Source organism: Primulina eburnea, chromosome 18 (genome assembly GCF_022965805.1).
Source record: "Primulina eburnea isolate SZY01 chromosome 18, ASM2296580v1, whole genome shotgun sequence".
NCBI lineage: Eukaryota > Viridiplantae > Streptophyta > Magnoliopsida > Lamiales > Gesneriaceae > Primulina > Primulina eburnea.
In genome coordinates, this window is record NC_133118.1 from 27,749,385 (window position 1) to 27,762,667 (window position 13,283).

A 13,283-nucleotide genomic window follows, 5' to 3' on the forward strand; every position below is an offset into this window, starting at 1 on the left:
AGAGCCCGGGTCCCCACAACAGGTGGTATCAGAGCAGTAGGTTCTGTAGACTGAAATAGAATAGAATGAGCGGGGTAGATCGAGTCATCTTCCTTGCTTTTGAGATGCTAGCATGCTTTATTGCTTTCCCTATTATATGTTGTGTTGTATTATCTGAATTGATTTACAGCATTTCAAGCCTGAATCAGAACCGATTCTCGATCAGAGGTATATGATCAGAGAAGGGCTGAGACAGATGACATTGGGTGTGTACTAATCAGTTTTATGATCAGATTTATGCCGCCTAGACGAGTGCCACAACCAGAGCAGGGTAGCACATCCGGTGCACAGATGGATGTCACCGCTACGCCGATGGAGACTTTATTGAAGAGATTCCAGTCTTTCCATCCGCCTACTCTGAAAGGCACAGAGAGTGCAGTAGAATGCGAGAGCTGGCTGGATGATATCGAGATGCTGTTTGAGTCCTTGGCATATACTGATGAGCGACGTGTGAAGTTGATAGGGCATCAGATGCAAGAGGTTGCCAAGAGCTGGTGGTTGACGACGAAGAGAGCATTGGAGCACCGAGGCATTGATATCACGTGGAAAGTTTTCAAGGATGAGTTCTATCAGCGCTTCTTTCCCGTTTCGTACCGGAAAGACAAGGGAGCTGAATTCGCGAATCTGAGGCAGGGGCAGTGGAACATCGAGGAGTATGTTGCTAAATTTTCTGCATTGCTACGATTTGCACCGCATGTGGCCGGAAACGACGAGGCAGTGGCCGATCAGTTCATCAACGGACTAAATCCGGATGTTTTCACTTTGGTGAACACGGGCCGGCCTAGTACTTTTTCGGAGGCACTGAACCGAGCAAAGGGAGCAGAGGCTGGCTTGATCAGGCAGCGAGGAGCTTCCTACGGGGTTCAGGGGCAGAGACCGCCACAGTCCACGACCGTACAGTTTCCACCACCTCCTCCTCGTTTTGACAGTGGAGCTAGTGGTAGTGGTAAGAAGGAATTTCTGAAGGCTAAAGGCAAACAGTTTAAGAAATCTGGGAGTAGTTCATCGAGTTCGAGTGGATCTCGACAGAGAGGTCAGGGGTCAGATTATAGTGGCGCATATTGTGGTTCGTGCGGAGGGCGACATGCGACGGAGCAGTGTCAAGGAGTTATGGGACGCTGCAACATCTGTAGGCAACAGGGACACTTCGCCAGAGTTTGTCCCCAGAGAGGTGCACAACGATTCCAGAGCACAGGGTCATCAGCACCAGTGCCACAGATGGAGAGACAGGCATCTTCTGTACACTCCTTCCAGCCACCCTCCACACAGACCCAGCAGAGATCAGGAGGTAGTCAGACGGTGAGTCAGCCTCCCCGACAGCAGGCACGTGTTTTTGCCCTGACAGAGGAGCAGGCGCAGGAGGCGCCAGATGACGTCATTGCAGGTAACTGTTTTCTTTGCGGTTATCCTGCATATGTGTTGATAGACACAGGTGCATCTACATACATTTATATCTGAACATTTTGCATTGAGACATTCATTGCCTGTTGAGTCGTTGTCGACAGTAGTGTCTATAGCTTCTCCGTTGGGAAGTGGTTTGATATCTGTGACTACTGTTAGACACTGTATGCTTCAGTTTGAGGGGCATGAGATTGATCTTGATTGTGTAGTACTTGGTTTAGCTGATTTTGACTGTATAGTTGGTATAGACATGTTGACCAAGTACAGAGCCACGGTAGATTGTTTCCACAAGATTGTCAGATTCAGACCCGAGATGACAGACGAGTGGAAATTCTACGGCAAGGGTTCCAGATCTCGGATTCCCTTAGTATCTGCTCTGACTATGAGTAGATTGCTTCAGAGAGGAGCAGAGGGCTTTCTCGTATATTCAGTAGACCTACTGAAGTACGAGCCCAGCATTGGCAGATCTGCCAGTGGTTTGCGAGTTTGCAGATGTTTTTCCTGATGAGATTCCAGGGTTGCCTCCTGTTCGAGAGGTTGATTTCAGCATAGATCTTATGCCTGGTTCTGTTCCTATTTCGAGAGCTCCGTATAGGATGGCACCGATAGAACTGAAAGAGTTGAAAGCACAGTTGGAAGGATCTTTTGTCCAAGGGATATATCAGACCCAGTGTATCTCCTTGGGGTGCTCCGGTGCTTTTCGTTAGAAAGAAAGATGGTTCGATGCGATTGTGTATTGATTATAGGCAGTTGAACAAGGCAACTGTGAAGAACAAGTATCCTTTGCCTCGCATCGACGACTTATTTGATCAGCTACAGGGATCTTCTGTATACTCGAAGATCGATTTGAGATCAGGGTATCATCAGCTCCGAGTTAGAGATGTTGATATACCGAAGACTGCATTCCGAACCAGGTATGGACATTACGAGTTTGTTGTTATGCCTTTCGGTTTGACAAATGCACCTGCGGTGTTTATGAGTTTGATGAACCGCATTTTTCAGAGATATTTAGATGAATTTGTGATTGTGTTTATTGACGACATTTTGGTGTATTCGAAAAGTTTGACTGAGCATGCAGATCACCTGAGAATTGTGTTGAAGACTTTGAGAAATGAGCGGTTGTATGCCAAACTGTCCAAGTGTGAATTCTGGCTGAGACAGGTTGTCTTCTTGGGGCATATTATATCTGGAGATGGTATTGCGGTAGATCCGAGTAAAGTTGAGACTGTGATCAGTTGGCCGAGACCGACTTCTGTGCCTGAGATACGCAGTTTCATGGGTCTAGCCGGGTATTATCGTCGTTTTATTCGAGATTTCTCCAGTATAGCGAAGCCTATCACCCAGTTGACACAGAAGAATATGCCATTTGTGTGGTCCGAAGATTGTGAAGCCAGTTTTGTAGAGCTGAAGAAGAGGCTGACTAGTGCGCCTGTCTTGACGATTCCTGCAGGTACAGGTGAGTTCGTTGTATACTGTGACGCATCTCACAGAGGGTTAGGATGTGTTCTTATGCAGCGAGGGCACGTGATAGCATACGCCTCTAGACAGCTGAAGCCACACGAGACTCGTTATCCGATTCATGATCTTGAATTGGCGGCGATTGTATTTGCACTCAAGATCTGGCGTCACTATCTGTATGGCGAGAAATTTGAGATCTATTCCGATCATAAGAGCCTGAAATATCTCTTTTCTCAGTCAGAGTTGAACATGAGGCAGCGACGATGGCTTGATCTGCTGAAAGATTTTGATTGCGAGATCAAGTACCATCCAGGAAAGTCGAATGCAGCGGCAGACGCCTTGAGTCGAAAGGTATGTGCTCTTTCCTTGTCGACTGTAGGTGTATCGAGTTTAGTAGAAGATTGTTGCTTGTCTGGATTAACATTTAATACAGAGAGTAGACCGTTGCGACTTACTGCGATTCAGATTGAGCCAGACTTGATTTCGAGGATCAAAGAAGCACAGAGAACTGATCCGAGTGTGCAGAAATCGATTGATATGGTCAGAGCTGGACATATCTCAGAATATCAGGTCAGAGATTCTGTTCTGTATGTGAATAACCGCTTAGTGGTGCCAGAGATTTCAGATTTGAGACGACAGATCATGTCGGAAGCACACTGTAGTCGGTTCAGCATTCATCCTGGTGGCAGGAAGATGTATAACGACTTGAAGACACAATTCTGGTGGAAGCAGATGAAGACAGACATTGCAGAATTTGTGTCTAAGTGCCTGAATTGCCAGCAGGTGAAGGCAGAGAGAAAGAAGCCCGGAGGTTTACTTCAGAGTTTGTCTGTTCCTGAATGGAAATGGGACCACATTTCCATGGACTTCGTGACGAAGTTACCTCGATCTTCGCGGGGCTGTGACGCGATTTGGGTTGTGATAGACAGACTGACCAAATCAGCGTGTTTTATTCCGTACCGGATGACCTATCGACATGATCAGATGGCCGAGTTGTATGTCAGAGAGGTCGTCAGATTGCATGGTGTGCCGAAGTCGATCGTATCAGATCGTGATCCACGATTCACTTCTCACTTTTGGCATAGCTTGCAGCAGGCTTTAGGTACGACTTTACACCTGAGCACTGCTTATCATCCTCAGACAGACGGACAGTCAGAGCGGACTATCCAGACTTTAGAGGACATGCTGAGAGCTGTAGTACTAGATTTTGGTACTAGTTGGCAAGATTCATTGCCATTGTGTGAGTTTTCATACAACAACAGCTATCAGACGAGCATAGAGATGGCACCGTTCGAAGCTTTATACGGAAAGAAGTGCAGATCTCCGTTGTACTGGGATGATATTTCTGAGGTACCAGAGTTAGGGCCTGATATGATTCGTGCGATGACGGAGAAAGTGAAGATCATTCAGAAGAGAATGAAGATGGCACAGGATAGGCAAGCGAAGTACGCCAATATCAGACGCAGACCGTTAGTATTCGAACAGGGAGACAGAGTATTTCTGAAGATTTCACCTTTCAGAGGCGTTGTCAGATTTGGCAAGCGAGGAAAGTTGTCTCCTAGATACGTCGGTCCGTATGAAATCCTTGAAAAGATTGGCGATCGAGCTTACAGACTTGCTCTTCCTCCTTCATTGTCCGGTATACATGATGTTTTTCATGTATCGATGTTGCGCAAATATATGCCAGATGATTCTCATGTCATTCAACCTGACGAAGCCGAGCTGGATCAGACCTTGAGCTACGTTGAAAGACCGATACAGATTCTTGATCGGAAAGAAAAGAAGCTCAGGACGAAGACTATTCCGTTAGTGAAGATTCAATGGAGTCGTCATGGCATCGAGGAAGCAACTTGGGAGACAGAGTCTGAGATGAGACAGAAGCATCCCGAGCTATTTGTATGATGTGAGTCTTTCTTCCCGTGTTAACTTTACAATTTTGTATATACTTGCATGAGTAATTGCTTGTGAGTTCGAGGACGAACTCTTGTCTAAGAGGGGGAGAAATGTAAGGCTCGAGAATTGTCAATTGGCATGGATGTTAGACTTGTATAGATAAGAATGCATGAATTATGAGATTTTGAGCAGCAGGGCCGAAGCCACATCGCACCCGCGGTGTTAAGACTACCGCCCCCGCGGTGTAGGTGATAGAAAATTGGGAGATTTTGCGAAGTAACACCGCTCCCGCGGTGCGCGCAAGACCGCACCCGCGGTGCTGAGACCGCACCCGCGGCGGTGCAAGCGCCGCACCCGCGGTGCGTGAATTTCCGAAAATGATAGGGCTGCCGAGGGCTTAGCGCACCCGCGCTCTTGAGACACCGCACCCGCGGTTTGCATGCGAAAATGCCACCTTTGAATTTCGTGTTGACACATGGCTTGGGGTATATAAGCTTGCATGACACCTCATTTTCTTCATCTGATCAGCAAGTAGGAACCGAGAGAGCTTGGAGGGAGGAGCTTTCATTCTTTTGATTTTCAACTTGAGAGTTTGCATGATTTAGCCATCCGAATTTTGTTCCGAGTTAAGATTTGCGATCCTTACAGCGTTGGCTACGAAAGGATGTAAGTATTGTTCATTTCCAGCATGTCTCGATATGTATGTGTTGGGGGAATTCAGATTTGAGTTAGAATATGTGTTCTTGATATATAGAGCATAGTATATTCGTTGTCGGATCGATTTTCAGACACCGTATGTTATTGGCTCGATTTTCAGCATGTATTGTGTTGAGAATATGCAGATTTCAGCATGTATATTGATAGTATGAGTTGCTTGTGATTGAGTATGATGGAGTAGACTATTAGTGAGTTATCGGTATCGAAGAAGTACGTTGTTATGCCGTCAAATTATATCAAAACCGAGTATTGAATTGTATATGTGCTGAATTGAATTGAGAACTGATATTGCATGTCTACATTGCCTTTCAGAGTTGTTATTGTCAGACTCGACATTCCGATTTCAAGATCTCGACAGACATTGTGCGATAAGAAAGGTATAATTCATGTGGTCACGGGATTGCACAACTCGATTCAGATTTGATACGAGTTTCCCTAAATCACATACTAGATTGTTATTACATTGATTATGTAATGCCTTGTTTATTGATTTATATTCGAGTCCTGAGATAGGAGAGATTGGCAGACTTGCCAAAACTAGACGTTTCGGTGTATCGACGCATAGGAGCAGATTTGCTATATGTGTAGACCCTCGATACAGAGTTGACCGAAGTCTAGGAATAAGACGTACCGTTGCCCCGAGTGGTTGGGTAGGTAACAGACCGTCTTATTCACACCGGGATCCCTAGATTAGAAAAGAGTCGAGTCAAGTTGTGAATTGTCGAATACAGATTTGTATTCTACTACATGTTTAGATGTATATTCATGTTACTTGATTTATGTTATGCATTGTACATGATTTATTACATTGCATGCATCCATGTTTTATACTGGGATATGTTCTCACCGGAGTTATCCGGCTGTTGTCGTGTCTGTATGTGTGCATGGCAACAGGTGGGGCAGGATCAGGGGTCACGAGCTAGATGAGAGATGATGATAGCGTGGAGATCTCGGGCATTGCAGATTACTAGTGTTTTCTTATGGAACATTGTACTACTTATGTTTGTAGTTGTCATGTGAACACTAGTGTATGTTGTACGAACAGACTTGTATGTACATTACGTTGTTTAATTTCTATCGAGATATGTTATGCTTTAGTTAGTACATTTGAATTAAAATTAAAAGCAAAATTTTGACCCACATTTTCGAACAAAGATCCAATTAAATCCCAAAAGAATAGAGTTAGAGCCCGGGTCCCCACAAGATTGCTGTAAACTTTGCCAGAAGTGCGAAGTAAATCGAGGATCACGGTCTGAAACAATCGACTTCGGCACTCCGTGCAATCTTACCACTTCCTTGACATAGATATCGGCCATCTGATCATATCTATATGTCATCTTGTATGGAATAAAACATGCTGATTTGGTCAATCGATCAATCACGACCCAAATCGCATCACAACCTCTGGAGGATCTCGGTAGCTGTGTCACGAAATCCATGGAAATGTGATCCCATTTCCATTCAGGAATGGACAAACTCTGTAACAATCCTCCTGGTTTCTTCCTCTCAGCTTTCACCTGTTGGCAATTCAGACACTTGGTTACAAATTTAGTCACATCAGATTTCATTTGTTTCCACCAATACTGTGTCTTTAAATCATTATACATTTTCCTACCACCAGGATGAATGCTAAAACGACTGTTGTGTGCTTTTGACAGTATTCGCTGTCTCAATTCTGAAACATTTGGCACAACAATACGATTATTCGCATACAAGACATTGTCACGAACCTGATATTCCGATTGATGTCCAGTTCTGACCATCGCAATCGAATTCTGTACATTCTGATCAACTTTCTGAGCTTCTTTAATTTTCAAAAGTAGCTCTGGTTCAGCTTGAACAGCACACAATCTCAGAGGCTGACGATCTGTCTCAAATACTAATCCAGACAAACAGCAATCTTCAATCAAATTCGATACACCAATCGTCGATAAGGATAGTGCACATACCTTTCGACTCAGTGCATCTGCTGCTGCATTGGACTTTCCTGGATAATACTTGATTTCACAATCGAAATCTTTCAATAAATCCAGCTTTCTTCTCTGTCTCATATTCAATTCAGATTGTGAAAACAGATATTTCAAGCTTTTATGATCAGAATATATTTCAAATTTCTCCCCGTAGAGGTAATGTCGCCATATCTTCAGTGCAGAGACTATGGCTGCCAATTCAAGATCATGAATTGGGTAACGAGTTTCATGGGGTTTCAGCTGTCTTGAGGCATAAGCAATCACATGCCCCCACTGCATTAAAACACAACCCAATCCTCGGTGAGATGCATCACAATAAACGACAAATCCATCAGTACCTGAAGGAATCGTCAACACAGGCGCACTGGTCAATCTCTTCTTTAACTCAAGAAAACTGGTCTCACATTCCTCAGACCAATTAAACGGAGCATTCTTCTGAGTCAACTGCGTAATCGGTTTGGCAATACTCGAAAAATCTTTAATGAATCGACGATAATATCCTGCCAAACCCATAAAACTGCGAATTTCCGGCACAGATGTAGGCCTCGGCCAAGAAATCACTGCCTCAACCTTACTGGGATCAACTGATATACCGTCTCCCGATATAATGTGACCCAAAAACACAACCTGTTTCAGCCAAACCTCGCATTTCGACAATTTAGCATACAGTTTCTCTGCCCTCAAAATTCTCAACACCATCCTCAGATGATTAGCATGCTCAATCATATTCTTCGAATAAATCAATATATCATCAATGAATATGAAAATCATCCAAGTATTTCTGAAATACGCAGTTCATCAATCCCATAAATACCGCTGGTGCATTCGTCAAACCAAATGGCATGACAATAAATTCATAGTGTCCATACCTGGTTCTGAATGCTGTTTTTGAGATATCAGAATCCCTGACTCTCAGTTGATGGTATCCAGATCTCAAGTCGATCTTGGAATAAACAGATGAACCTTGCAACTGATCAAACAGATCATCAATACGAGGCAATGGATATTTATTCTTTACCGTTGCCTTGTTCAGTTGCCGGTAGTCGATACAAAGTCTCATCGACCCATCTTTCTTTCTCACGAACAGTACTGGAGCACCCCAAGGAGATACACTCGGTCTAATATATCCCTTGGCCAGTAAATCCTCCAACTGTTCCTTCAATTCTTTCAATTCGATTGGTGCCATCCGGTATGGAGCTCTCGAAATCGGGACTGTTCCTGGCATTAACTCAATGCTGAAGTCTATCTCTCGAATCGGAGGCAATCCAGGAATCTCGTCTGGAAAGACATCAGCAAACTCACACACTACTGGCAAATCCGCCAATGCTGGGCTCGTTTTCAGTAAATCAACTGAATATACCAGGAATCCATCCGCTCCCTTCTGCAATAATCGAGTCATATTCATTGCAGATATCAAAGGAATTCTAGCTCGAGAACCCTTACCATAAAATTTCCACTCTTCAGCCATCTCAGGTCTGAATCGAACTATCTTGTGAAAACAATCGACTGTAGCTCGGTACTTGGTCAACATGTCGATGCCGACAATACAATCAAAATCAGATAAACCAAGAACAATACAGTCTAAATCAATCGTATGCCCGTCGTACTGCAGTATACACGATTTCACAGATTTCACCGATATCAAACCTGTTCCTAACGGAGACGTGACAGATACTACCGTAGCTAAGGACTCAACAGGCAATGAATGCATTAAAGCAAATCGCTCAGACATAAAAGTATGTGATGCACCAGTATCAATCAGTACGTAAGCAGGATAACCAGAAATAAAACAATTACCTGCAACTACATCATCGGGTGCATCCTGTGCCTGCTCCTCGGTCAAAGCAAAAACTCTGGCCTGCTGTCTCGGAGGCTGGCTCACGATCTGGCCCCCTCCTGGCCTCTGCTGTGACAGAGTAGACGGTGCTGGCTGAAAGGAATGAACGGCAGAAGATCGTCTCCCTGCCTGAGCCACGGATCCCGATGACTCAGCTGCCTGTGATCCCTGGGCACTCCTCTGGGGACACACTCGGGCAAAGTGTCCCTGCTGTTTACAGATACGACAGCTGCCAACTACTCCTCGGCACTGATCTGTGGAATGTCTCCCTCCACAAGTACCACAGTATGGTCCAGTATAACTTTGGCTCTGACCGATCTGTCTCGAGCCACTCGAACTGGACGAGGTAGTCCCTGATTTCTTGAATTGCTTCCCTCTAGCCTTCAAGAAATCCTTCTTTCCGGTACTGCTGCTGCTGCCACCTTCAAATCGAGGAGGTGGTTGTTGTCCCGATACTGGAACCACAAACGAAGCCTCTTTCTGCCTCATCAGGCCTGCCTCGGCTCCCTTGGCTCTGTTTAGGGCATCGGTGAAGTTGTTGGGCCTCCCAGTATTCACCAGAGTAAAAATTTCAGGATTTAGACCATTTATGAACTGGTCTGCTACGGCCTCATCATGTTCAGCTACGTGGGGAGCAAATCGGAGCAATGTCGAAAACTTAGCCACATAATCCTCAATGTTCAACTGGCCGTTGTTTCAGGTTTGCAAACTCGGCTCCCTTGTCCTTCCTATAAGAAACTGGAAAGAACCGTAGATAGAATTCAGTCTTAAACACATTCCAGGTAATGGCCGTACCTCGTTGTTCCAATGCCCTTCTAGTCGTGATCCACCAGTGTTTAGCAACGTCATGCAACTGGTGTATTATCAGTTTCACCCTCTTTTCCTCAGTATACTCCAAAGATTCAAACAGTGATTCAATGTCGTCCAACCAACTTTCACATTCCACGGAGTTCTCTGTTCCTTTCAAAGTCGGTGGATGAAATGACTGAAACCTTTTCAGCAATTTCTCCATTGCTGTAGGTGTCACATCCATGGGAGGATTCGAGGTACTCCCCTGTTCTGGCATTCTCCTCGGAGGCATATCTGATAACCAAAAGGTTAGCAGTTCCAACAATAATCCTGTTTCAAGCCTCCCTGGATCATCTTACAGCTGATCCATTCCAATAATACACAATACCATATCAATAGCAGATAAGTCAGGTAACATGTATTAAAGCAGTAAACATGCTAGCAATCAAAAGCAAGGAAAGAAAATCTCATTCTACCCCGCTCACTAGCTCCTATCTCAATCTAACGGATCTATCGCTCTGATACAACCTGTTGTGAGGACTCGGACGCTAATCAAGTTCTTAATCATCATTGGGACTAGTTAATCAATAATAAACAGGGTCTAATTTTTTTTTTTTAAATGCGGAACGTAGTGACATACAACATAGATACATATCAGTATATAAAATACAAATCCTGTATTTCAACATTTATTCAAACTAGGGTTTAAAACTAAAGTCAAGTGTTTAACCCTACATCTAGTCCAAGTCCGGTGCCACCACTCTAATCACGATCTAGCTCTTCATCTCCTCGACCCTGGACCTGTCCCACCTGTTGTCAAGTACACATACAGACAAGACAACAGCCAGATATACCGGTGAGAATATAATCCCCAGTATAAATCAATGAAACATGCAATCATATAAACAATATAAAGCATGTAATCAGGTAACATGAATATGTATCAAAATCTGAAACATAAACAATATCAAATCAAACTGTCGACATCAATCATAATTCAGACTAGACTCAATCCTAGTCTAGGGATCCCGGTTTCCAGATGTGGTATTCCTATATCGAATTCCGTAAAGGATGGAACCATAATCTCTATTACTCGATATAACCAGTGTCCTGGTATTCCTATATCGAATTCCGTAATAGAAGAATTCCAATACCCTTTACTCGATATAACCAAATATGGTGTTCCTATATCGAATTCCGTAATAGATTCCATTACTCGATATAACCAAACATCCAGTGTCCTGACCTAACCGTCAAGGACTGTAGCTCTATCGCTAATATCCTATCTTGAGACATCGTGCAATGTGCCGTGGCGATACCACCACTATCCGGCACTTCTGTCACAAGATAACTCGTCTAATACCTGTCATCTAAATTCAAGAGAACAAGTACATTAATCAATGTAATGCAATTATCCATGCAATAAAATAAAGTATGTGATTTAGGGAAACCCAAGTCTAAACCGACTCAAGTCCATCTCCCAATACCACATTGACTTATACCTTTCTTTCGTTGGTTTCTGGCTCAGTCGAAGCCCTGAACTCACGGCCTGTGTCAAGTTGTAGCCTACGTCGCTAGGAACTTGGTACCGAAGTCGGATTACAATTCAGACGGACGGATGGATCGTAAATCGAATTCTGGAACTCAAAAGCAATTCTTCCCCGAAGCTCTCGATTTCTTTCTGAGAAATCTGAATTGCTTGCTTATATATATATATATATATATATATATATATATATATATATATATATATATATATATATATATATATAAACCTCGCATGCATAAGGACAAATGGCTAACTCTCGGCCCAACACGTCTCGCGCTCGAGCGGTGGAAATCTACCGCTCGGGCGTGAGCTCGGCGCTCGGGCGGTTAGACCTTACCGCCCGGGCGTAGAAGGTTCTGCCCTCGATTCAGCATGCTTGGCGCTCGGGCGGTCAAAAACTACCGCCCGGGCGCCACCTTCTCTGCCCGAACATTACCTTCTTGAACATTGGCGCTCGAGCGGTCATTTTCTACCGCTCGGGCGCCACTAGTTCTGTCCAAGCATTACACCCGTCGCGTAAAATCTCATTTTGTGTCCCGATTAATCCTTTCGTAATCATATCAAATTATAAATCAATAATGAGAGATTACTAGGATTAAATTTTCGGGCATTACACCCATGGACATGACCCAAACATAGCCCACGGCCTGCTCCTTCCTAGCCCTCAAAACCGAAACCGTAGCTTGTTATAACCCTAATTTTCGTTCAACCTTTTTACCCTTCTTGTTCAGCCCTTAGCCAAGCCTCTATGGACCCTTAATCATGCTGAAAAACATCCATTCCCATAGTCCTATCATGACAGCCCCTTTGTGCAACATAAACATGGATTTAAAAGCATGAAAACTCAAGTTTTGATCATGTATTGCCATAAAAATAAAAATATAAGACATTATATCATATTTTTCATGCAATCATGTTAAATTACACATAATATGATATGAATGATGATTGAAGCAAGATTTAAGGCGTGTCTTTACGTATTTCACTCAAGAAAAACAATTTGAGATGGGAGAAACTTTGGCAGAGAGGGACGTGAACTTGCTGCGTTTTTTTGCCCTTCAAACTCATGTGAATGCCCTTAAAAATTGTGTGTGTGTGTGTGTGTGTACGCTGATGGAGAGCAAAACCTTAGGATTCTAGTTGCTTGAGATGTGAGTTTCAAGTGTTTTAGGACGTAGGAACTCTTTGTTTTAATATAAAATATTTGTTAAAGGTTCCCAATAACTTAGGTATAATAGGCCCATTATATTGTAGGTAAAATCTTTCATTTAGGAAAATTTTCGAAAATAATAAACGAGTTTCAAAAAAATCCTTATTTTTGTCAAAAATCAATTGCCAGTTTAAAATATGACTCGACGCGTAAAAACACATCAAGAAACACCATTTTCGAAAATACCTTATAGAATATACCATATACTAAATAATTTAAATAATCATTTAATAAAAATAATTTTCTTTTACGGTTCCCGGTCTCAGTTCCTCAATTGCGTCTCGAATAACCTTTAAAACACAGTTTTATACATTCTAATATAAAACCATATGTTAAACATATAAACATGCCTACCACATTCAATAAATGCAATTAAATAATTTAATTATCATTTTTTATTTTTCGTAGATTTGCATACAG